The 20,629-nt window shown below is 40.5% G+C and overlaps 1 pseudogene; it reads left to right on the top strand.

Moving 5' to 3' along the window:
* The first annotated feature begins 15,034 nt into the window (after window positions 1-15,034).
* Window positions 15,035-16,945, top strand: LOC123796858 (RNA-binding protein EWS-like; annotated as a pseudogene).
* The last annotated feature ends 3,684 nt before the right edge of the window (window positions 16,946-20,629 follow it).

Genomic DNA, 20,629 nt, shown 5'->3' with positions numbered 1-20,629 from the left:
TAAAGAAATACTAAAAGAAATTCTTTAAACAAAAAAGAAAGAAAGAAAGAAAGAAATTAGAAAAAGAAAGAATCTTGGAACCAAAAGAAGGAAGAAAGAACAATGGAAAGAGTAAAAATATGGGGAAGTACAAGACTACTTGCCCTGAAGTTTTCTTTTTTTTTATTTTAAAGTTTTTTTATTATATTATGTTACTCACCATACAGTAAATCCCTGGTTTCTGATGTAAAGTTCGATGATTCATGAGTTGCGTATAACACCCAGTGCACCATGCAATATGTGCCCTCCTTACTACCCATCAAGAGTCTATCCCATTCCCCCAGCCCTCTCCCCTCTGAAGCCCTGTTTCTCAGAGTCCATAGTCTCTCATGCTTCATGCCCCCTTCTGATTACCCCCCCTTTCTTTATCCCTTTCTTCCCCTACTGATCTTCCTAGTTCTTATGTTCCATAGATAAGAGAAATCATATGATAATTGTCTTTCTCTGTTTGACTTATTTCACTTAGCATTATCTCCTCCAGTGCCGTCCATGTTGCACCAAATGCTGAGAACTCGTTCTTTCTGATAGCTGAGTAATATTCCATTGTATATATGGACCACAACTTCTTAATCCAGTCATCTGTTGAAGGGCATCTCGGCTCCTTCCACGATTTAGCTATTGTGGACATTGCTGCTATGAACATTGGGGTGCATATGGCCCTTCTCTTTACTACGTCTGTATCTTTGGGGTAAACACCCAGTAGTGCAATGGCTGGATCATAGGGTAGCTCAATTTTTAACTTTTTAAGGGACCTCCACACTGTTTTCCAGAGTGGCTGTACCAACTTGCATTCCCACCAACAATGTAGGAGGGATCCCCTTTCTCCACATCCTCTCCAACAATTGTTGTTTCTTGCCTTGTCTATTTTTGCCATTCTAACTGGCGTAAGGTGGTATCTCAGTGTGGTTTTGATTTGAATTTCCTTGATGGCTAATGATTTTGAACATTTTTTCATGTGTCTGTTGGCCATTTGTATGTCTTCATTGGAAAAGTGTCTGTTCATATCTTCTGCCCATTTTTTGATGTGTTTATTTGTTTCTCGTGTATTGAGTTTGAGAAGTTCTTTGTAGATCTTGGATACCAGTCCTTTATCTGTAGTGTCATTTGCAAATATCTTCTCCCATTCCGTGGGCTGCCTCTTAGTTTTTCTGACTGTTTCCTTGGCTGTGCAGAAACTTTTAATCTTGATGAAGTCCCATAAATTCATTTTATCTTTTGTTTCTCTTGCCTTTGGGGATGTATCATGAAAAAGGTTGCTTTGGCCGATGTCGTAGAGGTTGCTGCCTATGTTCTCCTCTAGAATTTTGATGGATTCCTGTCTCACATCGAGGTCTTTCATCCATTTGGAGTTTATTTTTGTGTATGGTGTGAAATAGTGGTCAAGTTTCATTCTTTTGCATGTAGCTGTCCAATTTTCCCAGCACCATTTATTGAAGAGACTGTCTTTTTCCCACCGGATTTTTTTTCCTGCTTTATCAAATATTAGTTGCCCAAAGAGCTGAGGGTCCATTTCTGGGATCTTTCTTCTGTTCCATTGGTCTATGTGTCTGTTTTTGTGCCAGTACCATGCTGTCTTTGTGATCACAGCTTTGTAGTACAGCTCGAAATCCGGCATTGTGATGCCCCCAGCTCTCTTTTTCCTTTTCAACAGTTCCTTGGTGATTTGGGGCCTTTTCTGGGCCATACAAATTTAAGGACTATTTGTTCCAATTCGTGGAAAAATGTCATCAGTATTTTAATCGGGATAGCATTGAAAGTGTAGATTGCTCTGGGTAGCATGGACATTTTAACTATGTTAATTCTTCTGATCCATGAGCATGGAATATCTTTCCATCTTTTTATGTCTTCCTCAATGTCTTTCACGAGTGATTTATAGTTTCTAGAATATAGGTCCTTTACGTCTCTGGTTAAGTTAATTCCAAGATAACGTATGGTTTTTGGTGCTATTGTAAATGGGATGGATTCCCTAATTTCTCTTTCTTCGGTCTCGTTATTCGTGTACAGAAATGCAACTGATTTCGGAGCATTGATTTTGTATCCCGCCACGTTACTGAATTGCTCTATAACTTCTTATAGTTTGGGAGTGGCTTCTTTTGGGTTTTCCATATAGAGTATCATGTCATCTGCGAAGAGAGACATTTTGACTTCTTCTTTGCCGATTTGAATACCTTTGATCCCTTTTTGTCATCTGATTGCTGTTGCAAGGACTTCTAGTACTATGTTGAATAATAGTGGCAAGAGTGGGCATCCTTGTCGAGTTCCTGATCTTAAGGGAAAGGCTTCCAGCTTTTCCCCATTGAGAATAATATCTGCGGTAGGCTTTTCATAGATGGCTTTTATGAGATTGAGAAATGTACCTTCTCTTCCTACACTCTGAAGGGTTTTATTCAGGAAAGGATGCTGTATTTTGTCAAATGCTTTTTCGGCATCGATTGAGAGGATCATATGGTTCCTGAGTCTTTTCTTGTTGATATGATGTATCACGCTGATTGATTTGCGAATATTGAACCACGCTTGCATCCCAGGTATGAATCCCACTTGATCGTGATGGATAATCCTTTTAATGAACTGTTGGATTCTATTAGCAAGTATCTTGTTGAGGATTTTGGCATCCATATTCATTAGGGAAATCTGTCTGTAATTCTCCTTTTTGAGGGGGTCTTTGCCTGGTTTGGGGATCAAGGTAATATTGACCTCATAGAATGAGTTTGGTAGCTTTCCTTCTGTTTCTATTTTTTGAAATAGCTTTAGGAGAATAGGTATTATTTCTTCTTTGAATGTTTGGTAGAATTCCCCAGGAAAACCGTCCGGGCCTGGAGTTTTGTTATTTGGAAGGTTGTTTATCACTGACTCAATTTCTTCATAATTAATTGGCCTGTTTAAGAAATCAATTTCTTCCTGTTTCAATCTTGGTAGTTTATAGGTTTCCAGGAAGGATTACATCTCTTCCAGATTGCTTAGTTTATTGGCATATAGCCGTTGATAAACATAAATAATAATCCTTCCAATTTCAATGGTGTTCATCGTGACCTCTCCTTTTTCATTCATAATTTTAATAATCTGGGTCCTTTCTCTTTTCTTTTGGATAAGTCTTGCCAGTGGTCTGTCAATTTTATTGATTCTCTCAATGAACCAGCTTCTAGTCCTGTTGATCTGCTCTACTGTACTTCTGGTTTCTGCTTGATTGATTTCAGTTCTAATTTTGTTCAACTGCTTCCTCGTGTGTGGATTAGGCCTGTCCCTCTGTTGCTGTTCTAGCTTCTTGAGGTGAGAATATAAAAACTGCATTTTAGATTTTTCTATTCTTTTGAGTGAGGCTTGGATGGCTATGTATTTCCCCCTTAGGACTGCCTTTGCAGTATCCCATAGGTTTTGAACCGTTGTATTTTCATTCTCATTGGTCTCCATAAATTGTTTGATTTGATTTTTGATTTCCTGGTTTATCGAGTAATTCCTGAGCAGGATGGTTCTTAGTCTCCAAGTGTTTGAGTTTCTTCCAAATTTTTCCTTGTGGTTGAGTTCCAATTTCAGAGCGTTGTGGTCTGAGAATATGCAGGGGATAATTTCAATCTTTTGGTATCGGCTGAGACCTGTTTTGTGTCCCAGAACATGGTCTATTCTTGAAAATGTTCCATGGGCATTAGAATAGAATGAGTATTCTTTGGTTCTGGGGTGTAGTGTTCTAAATATATCTATGAGGTCCAACTCGTCGAGTATGGCATTCAAAGCCTTTGATTCTTTGCCTAGTTTTTGCCAGGGTGTTCTGTCTATTTCTGATAGTGGAGTGTTGAGGTCCCCTACTATTAATGTATTTTTATTTATATGTCTCTTTATTCTGGTTAAGAGTTGGCTTGTGTATCTTGCTGCTCCCCTGTTGGGGGCATATATATTTATAATTGTCATATCCACTTGTTGAATACTTCCTTTAAGAATAATATAGTGCCCTTCTGCATCTCTAACTATAGTCTGTAGTTCAAAATCCAATTTATCTGATATGAGAATTGCTACCCCAGCTTTCTTTTGAGGTCCATTTGCGTGAAAGATGGTACTCCATCCCCTTACTCTCAGTCTGAATGCATCTTTGGGTTCGAAATGAGTCTCTTGTAGACAACAAATGGATGGGTCATGTCTTTTTATCCAATCTGCAACCCTGTGGCGTTTTAAGGGAGAATTTAAGCTATTCATATTTAGATTGAGTACTGAGAGATATGCTTTTAATGATGCCATGTTGTCAGTAAAGTCTTTGTATTGGCTGTGACTTTCTGTTCTGTATCACTCTTGGGGCCTTTTTACTTTTATAGAACCCCCCGTAATATCTCCTGTAGGGCTGGTTTCGTGGTTACGAAATTGGTTAGTGACTGGCAATTCTGAAATGTCTTTATTTCTCCATCAATTCTGAATGACAGCCTTGCTGGATAAAGGATCCTTGGCTGCATGTTTTTCTCTGAAAGAGCTTTAAAAATGCTCCGCCAACCCTTTCTCTCATTCCAGGTCTGTGTAGACAGGTCTGAGGTAATTCTGATGCCTTTACCTTGGTACGTGAGAAATTTCTTTTTGCCCTGGCCGCTTTCAATACTGTATCCTTGGATCTAATATTTGCGAAATGCACTATGACGTGACGTGGCGTAGGTTTGTCATGGTTGAGCTTGGGAGGGGTCCTCTCTGCCTCTTGGACACGAATGTTTGTTTCCCTTGCTAGATTAGGGAAGTTTTCAGCTACAATTTGTTCAAATATCTCTTCTAGACCTCTGTTTTTCTCCACCCCCTCGGGGATGCCGATGATTCTAACATTGCCTCATTTCATTGAGTCAGTAATCTCCCGTAGCCATCATTCGTGGGCATGGATTTTTTTAGGACCATCTTCTATTTTCATTTTTTCCTCTCTTAACCCATCCTCCAATTCACTAACACGTTCTTCTGCTTCGGTGACCCTGGCCGTCAGAGCCTCTAGTTTTGCCTGCATTTGGCTCATAGAATTTTTAATTTCTGTCAAATTCACTCTCATTTCTGACCTGAGGGATTCTATATTCTCAGAAACCTTTTCGTTAATAATTTTTTCAATTCTGCTCATCATTTTGACCATCGTTACTCTGAATTCCATTTCTGATAATTTAGTTACACCCATATCCATTATTTTTGTGGCAGAGGCCACAGCCTCACTGTCTTTTCTTTGCTGGGGGGGGGCTTCTCCTTCTTGTCATTCTGATGAGGAGAGGTTGCGGGGTTGTCCAGAGCCCAAATTATTGACTGGGTCCCAGGCTGTGCCCCTTGTTTTATAGGGATCTTAGGGATGTGGGCTTCTTCTTTAAAGATTTTATTTATTTATTTATCTGAGAGAGAGAGAGACAGACAGTCAGCAAGAACAGGAACAGAAGCAGGAGAGTGAGAGAGGAAGAAGCAGGCTCCCAGCGGAGGAGCCCGATGAGGGACTCCTTTCCGGAACGCTGGGATCACGCCCTAAGCCGGAGACAGGCACTCAATGACTGCGCCACCCAGGCGCCCCCGGTTGTGGGCTTCTTGATTTTTCAGCCTGCCTTCTGTGTTCTGGGGGAGGGGCCTGCCGCACCGATACTCAGGCAACCCTGTTTGGGTAGAGTCTCCATGTCCCCCGCGAGGGGGGATGGGGATGGGCACGCTGTGAGCTGGTATTTCCAGGCTTTTGTTCTCTGGCGGCTTTCCCTGGCGGTCGGCTATGCCTCTTCTGAGAGTCAGAGCAGCAGAGGCTGCATTGTCACAGAAGAGAGGGATTGCGTCCCGTTCTCCACTGATGTTCTGGCCACTTTTACTCTGTTACTGTTGGTGCTGCTCAACCCTGCAGCGTCCCGGGATGTGCTCCCCACACCCTGCGTCTCTGCCCTCACTTTCAGGGCCGGCGCATCTCTGTCCTTTGTGTTTCTAATGCCTCCAGCCACCGGCCGCCCCGCGCGCTCCCGGGTCTCCCGGTCTCAGTCTATGCCCAGTGAGCACACCGGGATTCCGGAGTTTCGTGAGAAGCCTGGTGGCGCGCGCACCCGGTTCAGGGTCTCAGTCTGCTGTTTCACGGGTGCCGACCGCGAGTCCGCCCGCTCCCCCGTGCAGGTGGCCCGCCAGCCGCCAGCCGCCCCACGCACGCTCTGGGAGCTCCCGGTCTCAGTCTGGATCCTGTGAGCACACCGGGATTCTGGTGTTCCGCGAGATGCCTGGTGGCGCACGTTCACGGCTCACCGGTCTCAGTCCGCTCTCTCGCGGGTGCCCACCATGGGTCCGCCCGCTCCCCCTTGCAGGTGGCTGCCACTTCCTGGCGCCCAAACGCGGCGGCTCCCTACCCCTTCCGTTTATCTTCTGATATCTGTGTGTGGTTTTACAGCTCCCCTGTTGGTACCTCAATACTCAGCCCTGGAGATGTTCATTTGTAGAGATCCAGATGCATCATCCTGCGTCTCAGGCTGATTCCGTGGTTATTTAGGCTGGTCTGTTACCTATCCAGCTTGACTCAGGGGACCGTCTGAAAAAGGGGTCCCCTACTCCTCTGCCATCTTAACTCCTCCCTAATTCATTGATTTCTGCTCTAATCTTGGTCAACTGCTTCCTCGTGTGTGGATTAGGCCTGTCCCTCTGTTGCTGTTCCAGCTTCTTGAGGTGAGAATATAAAAACTGCATTTTAGATTTTTCTATTCTTTTGAGTGAGGCTTGGATGGCTATGTATTTCCCCCTTAGGACTGCCTTTGCAGTATCCCATAGGTTTTGGACCATTGTGTTTTCATTCTCATTGATCTCCATAAATTGTTTAAATGGATTTTTGATTTCCTGGTTTATCAAATCATTCCTGAGCAGGATGGTTCTTAGTTTCCAAGTGTTTGAGTTTCTTCCAAATTTTTCCTCGTGGTTGAGTTTCAATTTCAAAGCGTTGTGGTCTGACAATATGCAGGGAATAATTTCAGTCTTTTGGTATCGTTTGAGACCTGCTTTGTGACCCAGAACATGGTCTATTCTTGAGAATGTTCCATGGGCATTAGAATAGAATGAGTATTCTTTGGTTCTGGGGTGTAGTGTTCCATATATATCTATGAGGTCCAACTCGTCGAGTATAGCATTCAAAGCTCTTGTTTCTTTGCTGATTTCTTGCCTAGGTGATCTGTCTATTTCTGATAGTGGAGTGTTGAGGTCTCCTACTATTAGTGTATTTTTATCTATATGTGTCTTTATTGTGGTTAAGAGTTGGCTTGTGTATCTTGCTACTCCCCTGTTGGAGGCATATATATTTATATTTGTCAAATCCACTTGTTGGATACATCCTTTAAGAATAATATAGTGCCCTTCTGTGTCTCTAACTATAGTCTTTAGTTTAAAATCCAATCTGTCTGATATGAGAATTGCTACCCCAGCTTTCTTTTGAGGTCCATTTGCATGAAAGATGGCATTCCATCCCTTTACCTTCAGTCTGAATGTATCTTTTGGTTCAAAATGAGTGTCTTGTAGACAGCAAGTGGATGGGTCATGTCTTTTTATCCAATCTGCAACCCTGTGGTATTTTATGGGAGCATTTAGGCCATTTCCATTGAGACTGATTATTGAGAGATATGATTTTAATGATGCCATGTTGCCAGTAAAGTCTTTGTTTCTATAGATTGTGACTTTGTGTTCTGTATCACTCTTGGGGCCTTTTTACTTTTATAGAACCCCCCTTAATATCTCCTGTAGGGCTGGTTTCATGGTTACGAAATTGGTCAATGACTGGCAATTCTGGAAGGTCTTTATTTCTCCATCAATTCTGAATGACAGGCTTGCTGGATAAAGGATTATTGGCTGCATGTTTTTCTCTGACAGAGCTTAAAATGCCCCCCCAACCCTTTCTCTCATTCCAGGTCTGTGTAGACAGGTCTGACGTAATTCTGATACCTTTGCCTTGGTACGTGAGAAATTTCTTTGCCCTGGCTGCTTTCAATACTGTATCCTTGGTTCTAATATTTGCAAATTGCAGTATGATGTGACATTGCGTAGGTTTGTCATGGTTGAGCTTGGGAGGGTTCCTCTCTGCCTCCTCGATACGAATGTTTGTTTCCCTTGCTAGTTAAGTTAGCAATATTGAAACAATATGAATTCTTTAGTTTTGATTATTATTCCACATTAATAAAAGATTTTAATATTAGGGGAAGCAAAGTGAAATATATACATGTGAACACTGCGCTATCATTACCACACTTCTATAAATGTAAATTTATTTCAAAACAAAATGCTTTTCGGGGAGCCTGAGTGGCTTAGTTGGTTAAGCGTTTGCCTTCGGCTCAGGTCATGATCCCAGGGTCCTGGGATTGAGCCCCACATTGAGCTCTCTGCTTAGCAAGGAGCCTTCTTCTCCTCTCCCTCTGCCTGCCTCTCTGCTTACTTGTGCTTGCGCTCTCCCTCCCCCCCCAAATAAATAAATAAAATCTTTTAAAAAATGTTTTTTTAGGGGTGCCTGGGTGGCTCAGTCATTGAGCTTCTGCCTTCGGCTCAGGGCATGATCCTGGCATTCTGGGATCGAACCCCACATCAGGCTCTTCCGCTGGGAGCCTGCTTCTTCCTCTCCCACTCCCTCTGCTTGTGTTCCCTCTCTCGCTGGCTGTCTCTCTCTCTGTCGAATGAATAAATAAAATCTTTTAAAAAATGTTTTTTAATTTGGGGGAACTTGGGAAGATGGTAAAGTAGGAGGTCCCTGAGCTCATCATATCACATGCTTACAACTAGACGTCATCCACATCAAAGTCTATAAACTAGAGAGTTATCTAAAGACTGGCAGAACCAACTCCAAAACTTTAAAAAGAGAAGCAGCTGTGTCTGAAAGTTTAGAAAGGTCAGAAAGGTGGAGAAAGGCCACCCCCAGGAGGGAGGGAGCTATGCACCAAAGCAGGACAGAGAAGCCGGCCCTCACACCAGGGAGTTCACACAGGAAAGACCAATCCCCATAACATTTGGCTTTAAAAAACAGAGGTGCTGAATTTTGTGAGTTTATAAAACCAGTGGGACTTGGAGTCTGGAGCTTTAAAAGTCAGTTGACTCAGCCGTGGGAAAACCAGGAGGGCAAGTGATAGCTGGGTCACCTTAAAGAGACAGCAGCCTGCAAAGAGAGGCAACATAAAAACAGGAGTTTACACAATGCTGGGGGCAAACAGTAGACAGATTCTGATACTGATTTTGGAGCATGTTGGGAGGTTTTTTTGAAAATGAGCTAGCTGGCAGGTATCATTTTCCTTTCCTGCCTCCAGCATAAACACAGGGCCATCTGCAAGAGGAGGTGCTGCACAAACACTTGCTACTTAACCTTCTAGTAGTGTGCCATGCCCACAAGTTCTCCTGATGACTTTCCCACTCCAAGTCTGCTTTCCTCAGCCCTGGACTCAGGGCAAATTTTGTTAAAGCTACTCACATACTGTGCTCAGCAGCAAAGTGCACAGCTGCCACCATCCACCATACCCAGCCATCACACATGACCAGCTGTGCACCCCCAGCCACCTTCATGCACCTGGCCCAGCCATGTCCTACACTCATTGCACTCTGTGTCCAGCCTCATGTCCCTAGCTGCCCAAGCACACAACCCCTACCCACCACAGTCCTTTGGGTGATCCAGCATAAGAATAGTAGCCCAGCAAAAATTTTGCTAACACAGTCGCCTGACTCCCAAAATCCCTGGTGGGCATGCTGCCTCAGTCCCACTAATACCAGAGAGTGAACACAGCCCACAAAATGCAGAGTCAGTACTGGTGACTGCACTGAAAGGAAAGTGTCTCAGAAACAGCAGCAGGACATAAGCAACCCACATAGGATACTTTACTGAAGTTCCAGGTTCTGGTGAACAGAGGACACTGAACTACATAAAGTCACTGCTTTCTTCATAAAGTCACTACTTTCAAGAGCAGAAGACATAACTGACTTTCTTAGCACAGACAAACAGACACAGAGAGGCAGACAAAGTGAAGAGATACAGAAATGTACCCCAAATGCCACAGCCAGAGATCTAAGTGAAACAGATATAAGTAACATACCTGATGGAGAATTGAAGCAATGATCATAAGGGTACTCACTGGGCTTGAGAAAAAAGTGGAACACATGAATGAGACCCTTAACACGGAGATAAGGAATAATGTAGCAGAGAATAAAGGGCTCATAAACAAAATGAAAAGCACACTTGACAGAATGAATGGCAGGGTGGAAGAAGAAGAGAAGTGAATAAGTGAACTACAGGATAAAGTAATGGAAAATAATCAAGGTGAACATAAGAGAGAAAAAAAGAATTATACAAAACAAGAATGGACTTAAGGAATTCAATGATTCAATCAAACACGATAACACTTGTATTATAGGAATTTCAGAAGAAGAGAGAGAAAAGGGGGCAGAAAATTAATTTGAAGAAACAATAACTAAAAATCTCCATAATCTGGGTAAGGAAACAGATTATCCAGATCCAGGAGGCACAGAGAACTCCCAAGAAAATAAAAAAAAAAAAGCAGACCCACAGCAAGACATAATTAAATTGGCAAAATACAGTGATAACGAAAAAATTTTAATTGCACTAAGGTAAAAGAAGATAGTAACTTAGAAGGGAAAATCCATAAGGCTAGCAGGAGATTTTTTAACAGAAACTTTCCAAACCAGAAGGGAATGGCACGATATATTCAGAATTCTGAATGGGAAAAATCTATAGCCAAAAACTCTCTGTCCAGCAAAGCTATCATTCAGGATAAGAGAAATAGAGAGATTTCCAGAGAAACAAAACCTAAAGGAGTTCATGACCACTAAACCACCCCTGCAAGAAATGATAAAGAGGATACTTTGAGTGGAAAGGAGACAGCAGAGTGACAGACAGTAAGAAGTTAGATAACACAAAAGCAATGAAAATGAATGTTTCTGTAAAATCAGTCAAGGAATTAACAAAATAAAAGGACATAAAAGGTTGGAGGGCACGATGGTGGCAGACTAAGGGACCCCGTTTCATCTGGTCCCTCAAATTTAGCTGGATATCTATCAAACCATTCTGAGCACACACAATGAGATGTAAGAAGATTTATCTGGATCTCTATAAGCAAAACAATGACTACTTTTTGCGAAGTAGGAGGTGCAGAATCTTGAATCTTCAGGGGAAATATGGGGAGATAAACAAAGAGGGAAGGGAGCCTCCATAAGCCAGCCACCAGAAAGTTATATAACACTGGAGTAAAAAATCAGGGTGCTTAGAAATCTGCTCCAGTGAAAGACATCCCTTTCTGAAAAGAGATTTGCAGAGGGCATGAATAGCAGGAATCTGTGGAGTTTGGTACACACAGAATTGGAGACAGTTTGACCTGGAAGGTTTATTGAAGAATGGGGACCTCAAACTTGTGCCTCTGGGCCAAAGATTCCCATGCAGCCATATTTGCTCTGACCCTCCAAAGAGAAGTAGAAAACCACCAGGGAACAAAAGCCACACAGAGAAACAGCTCACATTAAGCCCATCCCCCTGACGGGGGGGGGGGGGGCAACTCCACCTAGGCAAAGACACCTGAGAAGCCGAGCAGCAGTCCCCTCCCCCAGAAGACAGACTGGAAGAACAGGTGAATGATAAGCTTATTTCTCACAGGACTGTAAAACTCCAGTGCCAGGGGAAAATAATATGGGGATCTCCAGGTGTTCCCTCATGACTCATTTATACTTCAAGCTAAAATTTTACATTTCTTTTTTCTTTCTTTTTTCTTTTTTTTAAACCTTGTTCTATTTTCAAATAGTTTCATATTAACCAACGTATGTTTTTAAGTTGCTTTTGAACTTTTATTTTTTTCACAACTACATTTTATAGATTTATGCCCACACTAGTCCATTTTTCACTGTATTCAATTTTATCTTGATATATATATATATATATATATATATATATATATATATATATATATATATATGATTTCTCTGCAATTTTGGTATATAGAGTCTTCCAACACAGAGACCAAAAATCAATCAGGAACAGACAGATCACCACGCTTTGTTCACCCTGTGAGATTTTAATCTCTCTCCCCATCCCGCCTTTTATAATGTTTTGGGTCATCTTGGCTTTATTTGCGTATCTGTGGTAGCTTCCAACCACATCAGATTTTTTCCAAGGTGCATTTTGCTTGGGTCATGTTTGATATTTTGGATTCTGTTCATTCACTCAACCATCCCTCTACAGAATGAGTAGGAGGAGGAACTCTTAACAAAGAAAAGAATCTGAGACAATGTCTCTGCCAAAGAACAAATGGATATGGATATAAGCAAGATGTCAGAGACAGAATTCAGGATAGCAACCATAAAGTCAATAGCTAGGCTTGAAAAAAGCATTAGTGACAATATAGAATCTCTAAGGGCAGAAATGAGATCTAATCAGACCTAACTTAAAAATGCTCCGAATGAGATGCAGTCTAAGCTGGATACTCTAACAGCCAGGGTCAATGAGGCAGAAGAGCAAATCAGTGATCTAGAAGACAAGCTGATGGAATGAATGGAAGTTGAAGTAAACACAGATAGGCAGCTAGTAGCCCATGACAATAGACTTAGAGAGATTAACGATGCCATTAAATATTCCAATGTCAGAATTATTGGGATTCCTGAGAGGGTGGAGAGAGAGAGAAGACTAGAAGGTATATCTAAGAAAATCATAATGAGGACTTCCCTAATCTGGCGAAGGAAACAAGCATTCTTGTCCAAGAGGCAGAGAGGACCCCTCCCAAAATCAATAAAAATAGATCAACACCCTGACATATAATAGCTAAGCTTGCAAAACTTACAATGAAGGAAACTATCCTAGGAATAACTAGGGAGAGGAGTTTCCTTATATATGGAAGTAGGAATATCAGAATAGTATCGGACCTATCCACAGAGACATGGCAAGCCAGAAAGAGCTGGCTACACATATTCAGGGTACTAAATGAGAAGAACATGCAGCCAAGAATACTTTATCCAGTAAGGCTGTTTTTCAGAATGGATGGAGAGGTGAGAGCTTCCATGACAGGCAGAAACTGAAAGAATATGTGACTACCAAGCCAACCCTGCAAGAAATATTAATGGGGATTCTGTAAGCAAAGAGAGACCCCAAGAGTAATATAGAACATAAATTAACAGAGACAGTCTACAGAACCAGGGACTTTACAGGCAATACAATGGCACTGAATTCATATCTTTCAATAGCTACTCCCAATGTAATTGGACTGAATGCTTCTATCAAAAGACACAGGGTTTCAGATTGGATAAAAAAGGAGGACTCATCCATATGCTGCCTACAAGAGACTCATTTTGAACCTCAAGACACCTCCAGATTGAAAGTGAGGGGATGGAGAACCATTTACCATGGTGACAGACCTCAAAAGAAAGCTGAAGTAGAAATCCTCATATCAGATAAATTAGATTTTAAACCAAAGAGAGTAGTAAGATATGTAGAGGGACACTATATCATACTTAAAGGGTCTATCCAACAAGAAAATCTAACAATTGTAAACATCTATGGCCCCAAATGGGAGAAGCCAATTACATAAACCAATTAATAACCAAAATAAAGAAACATAATGATAGTAATACATTAATAGTAGGAGACTTCAACACTCCACTCACAGGCATGGACAGATCATCTAAGCAGAATATCAACAAAGAAACAAGAGCTTTGAAAGGCACATTGGACCAGATGGACTTTGTAATTATATACAGAACATTCCATCCTAAAGCAACAGAATACACATTCTTCTGGACGGCACGTGGAACCTTCTCCAGAACAGATCACATACTGGGTCACAAATCAGATCTCAACCTATACCAAAAGTTTGAGATTATTCCCTGCATATTCTCAGACCACAATGCTTTGAAAGTTGAACTCAAACATAGGGAAAAATTTGGAAGGAACTCAAACAGTTGGAGTGTAAAGAGAATCCTGCTAAAGAATTATTGGGTCAAACAGGAAATTAAAGAAGAACTTAATTCATGTAAACCAATGAAAATGAAAACACATCAGTTCAAAACCTATGTGATACTGCAATGGCAGTCCTTAGAGGGAAGTACATAGCCATTCAAGCTTCTCTCAAAAAATTAGAAAAATCCCAAATGCACAAGCTAATCTTACACCTAAAGGATCTAGTGAAACAACAGCAAATAAAGCCCAAACCAAGCAAAAGAAGAGAAATAATAAAGATTAGAGCAGAAGTCAATGAAATAGAAACTAGAACAGTAGAAGAGATCGATGAGACTAGAAGCTGGTTCCTTGAAAGAATTAATAAGATCCATGGACCTCTGGCCAGATTTATCCAAAAGAAAAGAGAATGCAAGCTGGTATAGCCACTGTGGAAAATGGTATGGAGGCTCTTCAAGACATTAAAATAGAGCTACCCTATGACCCAGCAATTGAGCTACTACATATTTACCCCACAGATACAGATGTAGTGAAAAGAAGGGGCACATGCCCCCAATGTTCATAGCAGCAATGTCCACAATAGCCAAACTGTGGAAGAAGCTGAGATGCCCTTCAACAGATGAATGGATAAAGAAGATGTGGTTAATGCATACGATGGAATATTAGCCACCAGAAAGGATGGATGTCTATCATTTGCATCGACATGAATGGAACTGGAGGGGATTATGCTAAGTGAAATAAGTCAAGCAGAGAAAGAGAATTATCATATGGTTTCATTCATAAGTGAAACAAGGAATAGCATGGAGGACCACAGGGGAAAGGAAGGAAAACTGAAGGGGAAGAAATCAGAGAAGGAGATAAGCCATGAGAGACTCTGGACTCCAGGACCTAAACTGAGGGTTACAGAAGGTAGGGGGTGGGGGTGGGGTACCTGGGTGGAGGCATGTGTTGTGATGAGCACTGGGTGTTACACGCAACTAATGAATCATTGAACACTACATCAAAAGTTAATGATGTACTCTATGTTGGCTGATTGAACATAATAAAAAAAGGCAAAAAAAAAAGATGTCATACATGACATCATAGGAAAAACAAGAATGCAAAGGAGGTTGAGAGAACAAGAAGGAAGGAGACAAAATGTCATCCATGGATTACAGTACCTACAGCCAAGCTCAGCCCAGCAGGGCTACAGTGAGTACAGTGTGTACATTGCCCAGTCCACTCAAGAATATACACAGACCACTGGAGCATATGGGCAGCAAAGTTAATGGAACCTTTGTACAGCCCACTGATGTCAGCTATACTCAGGCTCAGACCACTGCAACCTCTGCCACACCACCTATGCAACTTCTTATGGACAGGCTCCCTCTGGTTATACTTCTCCAACTGCCCCACTGGTGTATAGTCAGCCTGTCCAGGTGTATGGCACTGGTGTTTATGAAACCACCACCTACGGTTGCTACCACTCAGGCCTCCTATGCAACTCAGTCTGCATATGGCACTCAGCCTGCTTACCAAGCCTATGGACAGCAGCCAGCAGCCACCATACCTGTAAGACCATAGGATGGTAACAAATCTGTTGAAACTAGTCAACTTTAATCTAGTACAAGGAGTTATAACCAGCCCAGCCTAAGATATGGACAGAGTAACTACAGTTATCCCCAGGTACCTGGGACCTACCCATGCAGCCAGTCACAGCACCACCATCTTATCCTCCTACCAGCTATTCCTCTAGACAGTGGACTAGTTATGATCTGAGCAGTTACTCTCAGCAGAACACCTATGGGCATCCAAGAAGCTCTGGACAGCAGATTAGCTATGGTCAATAAAGCAGCTATGAGTAGCAGTCACCCACTAGTTAACCTCCTGACAAACTGGATCCTACAGCCAGGCTCCATATCAATATAGCCAACAGAGCATCAGCAGAGTTCATTTCAACAGGACTACCCCAGTAGCATGGGTGTTTATGGGCAAGAGTCTGGAGGATTTTTCAGACCAGGAAAGAACTAGAGCGTGAATGGCCCTGATAACTGGGACATTAAAAGAGGGGGATTTTATTACAGAGGCATGGGCAGAGGTGGGTAGGGAGGAGGACATGACAGAATGAGTATCTCTGGAAAGTAAGGTGGTTTCAATAAGCCTAGTGGACCCTTAGAGGAAGGACCAGATCTTGATCTAGGCCCACTTATAAATCCAGATGAAGACTCTGACAACAGTGCAATTTATGTTCAAGGTTTAAATGGCAATGTGACTCTAGATGATCTGGCATACTTTTTCAAGGGAATCAGACAAACCATAATTCATATTTACTTGGACAAGGAAATAGGAAAGCCCAAAGGCAATGCTACAGTGTCTTATGAAGACCCACCAACTGCCAAGGCTGCCATGGAATGGTTTGATGGGAAATATTTTCAAGGGAGTGAACTTAAGGTTTCTCTTGCTCCACAGGAAGCCTCCAAAGAACAGCATGCAGTTTGGTATGCTTCCCTTGAGGGCAGAAGGATGCTGCTGCCACACTGTGGAGGTCCGGGGGGCCCCATGGGTCACATGGGAGGCAATAGAGGAGACGGAGGTGGCTTCCCCCTAAGAGGGCCCCAGGGTTCCCAAGGGAACCCATCTGGGGGAGGAAATGTCCAGCACTGAGCTGGGACTGGCAGTGTCCTAATCTGGGGTGTGGAAACCAGAACTTCACCTGGAGAACAGAATGCAACAAGTGTAAGTCCCCAAAGCTTGAAGGCTTTCTTCCATCACCCTTTCCACCATCTGGGTGGTGACCATGGCAGAGGCGGTCCTGGTGGCATGATGGGAGGAATAGGTGGCCTTATGGTCCATGGTGGTCCCCATGGAATGTTCAGAGGTGGCCATTGTGGAGACAGAGGTGGCTTCAGTAGTGGCCGGGTCATAGACTGAGATGGCTTTGGTGCGGGAACACAAGGTGGCCTTGGACCTTCGATGGAACAGATGGGAGGAAGAAGAGGCAGGCATGGAGGACCTGGGAAAATGGATAAAGGCAAGGAGTGCCAGGAAGGCAGAGACAAGCCCTATTAGAAGCAGAGACTCTGCAGAACTGCATTGACTACCAGATTTATTTTTTTAAACAGGAAATGTTTTAGATTTATAATTTCATATTTATAATTTTGACCACAATATTATGATTATTCCTTGTCTGTACTTTAGTATCTTTCATCATCTGTAATGAAACATTAAAACAAGTTAAATGGTACTGTGCCAAGTTTTTTATCCTTCCTTTAAAGATGGTAGTTTAACTAAGACTAAACAATGGGAACCCCTTGTGAGCATGCTAGTATCATTGTGGAGAACGAAGAAGGCCTCAAACTGTAACAATGTTAATGGTTGTGATATTTTTTACATAAAATTCCAAATGTTCATAAAAATATTACACTATATACCTAAAACATTGTAAGAGAGGAGTAAAGAATGTGTTGAAACTTAAACAATCATGAATTTAATGTAGATTGCTATGTGCAGAAGATGTTATATACAAATCTAATGATACCCGAAATCAAAACCACTAATAAATATACAAAAAAATAAAGAGAAAGAAATCTCAATATATCACTAAAAAACCCCAACAAAACAGAAAATCAGGAAACAAAGAAAAGAAGGGATCAGAGAAAATCTTCAAAAACAACCAAATAAAAACAACCAAAACAAATAAAATGACAATAAATATATATCTATCAATAATTATTTTAAATGTAAATGAAATAAAAGATAAAAGCTCCAATCAAAAGACAAAGGGTGATAGAATGGGTGAAAAAACAAGATGCATCCCTATGGTGCCTGTAAGAGATTCATTTTAGACCTAAAGACACGAGCAAATTGAAAGTGAGGGGATGGTGAAATATCTATCACGCAAATAGATGTCAAAAGAAAGCCAGAGTAACAATACTTATATCAGACAAAATAGAACTTAAACCAAAGAGTGTAACAAAAGACAAAGAAAACACTATATAATAATAAAGTGGAAAATCCTTTAAGAAATATAAGAATTATAAATATTTTAGCACCCGACATAGGAGAACCCAAATACATAAAACAGCTAATAACAAATATAAAGGAAATAATTGATACTAATACAATAATACTAACGGATGTTAATATCCTGCTTACATTGATGGACAGATCATCAAACCGAAAATAAATATGGAAACAATGGCTTTGAATCACAATGAAACTGATGGATTTAACAGATATATTAAAAACATCCCATCATAAAAGAGCAAAGTACACATTCTTTTCAAGTGCACATGGAACATCCTACAGAATAGATCACATATTAGCTCATTAAACAAGTCTTAATTAATTCAAGAGGATTAAAGTCATACCATGCATCTTTTCTGTCCACATTGGTATGAAACTAGAAGTCAACCACAAGAAAAAAGTCTGGAAAGACCACAAATACATGAGGTTAAAGATTATGCTACTAAGCACTGAATGGGTCAACCAGAAAATAAAACAATAAATTAAAAAGTACATGAAAATGAAAACACAATTGTCCAAAACCTGTGGGATGCAGAGAAAGTGGTTCTAAGAGAGAAGTTTATAGCAATACAGGCTTACCATGGGAAGCAAGAAAAATCTCAAATAAACATCCCAACCTTACACCCTAAGGAGCTAGAAACAGAACAACAAACAAAACCTAAAACAGCAGAAGGAAGGAAATAATGAACATTAGTGCAGAAATAAATGAATAAAAACTAAAAAAACAAAACAAACAAACAAAAAAAAACAGTAGAATGTATCAATGACACCGGAAGCTGGTTCTTTGAAAAGATAACAAAATTGATAAACGTCTAGCCAGACACATAAGAAAAACAACAACAAAATGACTCAAACAAAATCACCAACAAAAGAGGAGAAAAAACAACCAACAATACAGAAATACAAACAATTGTAAGAGAATTTTATGAAAACCTATGTGCAAACAAATTGGACAACCTAGAAGAAATGGATCAATTCCTGGAAACATATAAACTACCAACACTGAAACTGGAAGAAATAGAAAATTTGAACGAACTGATAACCGGCAAAGAAATTGAATCAGTAATCAAAAAACATTCCCAACAAACAAGTCTAGGAATGGATGGCTTCACCGGCAAATTCTACCAAACATTTAAAGAGTTAATACCTATTCTTCTCATTCCATTCCAAAAAACAGAAAAAGAAGGAAAACTTCCAAATCCATTCTATCAGGGCACCATTTTCCTGATACCAAAACTGGATAAAGACACCAGTAAAAATGAGAACTACAAGCCAATATCCATGATTAATTTAGATGCAACAATCCTCACTATCAAACTAAATGTAAAAATACATTATAAAAATCATTCACCATGATCAAGTGGGATTTATTCCTGGGTTGCAAGGGTGGGTCAAAATTTGCAAATCAATCAATGTGATACATCATAACAATAAAGGAAAGGATAAAAACCATACAATCCTTTCAACAGATATAGAAAAAGCATTTAACAAAGTACAATATCCATTCATAATAAAAGCCCTCAAAGTAGGTTTAGAGGAACACAGTTCAACATAATGAAAGGCCATATCTGAAAAACCTACAGTGAACATCATACTCAAGGGGGAAAAATTGAGAGCTGTTCCCCTAAGATCAGGAACAAGACAAGGATGTCCAATCTCACCACTTTTATTCAACATAATACTGAAAGTCTTAGCCACCACAATTGGAAAACAAAAAGAAGTAAAATGCATCCAGATCAGAAAGGAAGAAGTAAAACTCTCACTATTTGCAGTTAATAGGATACTATGTATAGAAAACCTAAAAGGCTCCACCAAAAGACTGCTAGAACTGGTAAAGGAATTCAGTAAGATCACAAGATACAAAATCAATGTGCAAAAGTCTGTTATGTTTCTATACACTAATAATGAAGCAGCAGAAAGAGAAATTAAGAGACCAATCCCATTTACAATTGTACCCAAAATAACAAGATACCTGGGAATAAACCTAACTAAAGAGGTGAAAGATCTGTACTCTGAAAACTATAAAACATTGATGTAAGAAATTGAAGATGACACAAAGAGATAAAAGACATTCCATGCTCATGGATTAGAAGAACAAATATTGTTAAAATGTCTATACTACCCAAATCAATCCACAGATTTAATGCAATTTCCATCAAAATACCAATAGGATTTTTCACAGAACTAGAACAAAAAATCCTAACATTTTTATGGAACCACAAAAGACCCTGAATAGCCAAAGCAGTTTTGAAAAAGAAAAGCAAAGCTGGAGATATCACATTTCCAGACTTTAAGTTATATCACAAAGCTGTAGTAATAAAAATGGTATGGTACTGGCACTAAAATACACACATAGATCATGGAACAGAGTAGAAAACTCAGAAATAATCCCACAATTATATGGTCAATTAATATTTGACAAAGCAGAAAAGAATAATCAATGGGAAAAAGGCAGACTCTTCATCAAATGGTGTTGGGAAAACCAGTAATCTACATGCAAAAGAATGAAACAGGAACACTTTCTTACACCATACACAAAAAATAAATTCAAACTGGATTAAAGACATAAATGTGAGACCTGAAACCATAACAGTACTAGAGGAGAACTCAGGAAGTAACCTCTTTGATATTGGCTGTAGCAACTTTTTTCTAGATATGTCTTCTGAGACAAGAGAAACAAAAACAAAAATAAACTATTGGGACTTCATCAAAATAAAAAGCTTCTGC

The sequence above is a fragment of the Ursus americanus genome, chromosome X (assembly GCF_024610735.1).
Source record: "Ursus americanus isolate L20-20 chromosome X, mUrsAme1.1.p, whole genome shotgun sequence".
NCBI classification, from domain to species: domain Eukaryota; kingdom Metazoa; phylum Chordata; class Mammalia; order Carnivora; family Ursidae; genus Ursus; species Ursus americanus.
Note: the sequence above shows the minus strand (reverse complement) of the source record. Positions and strands in the feature narration are given on the sequence as shown.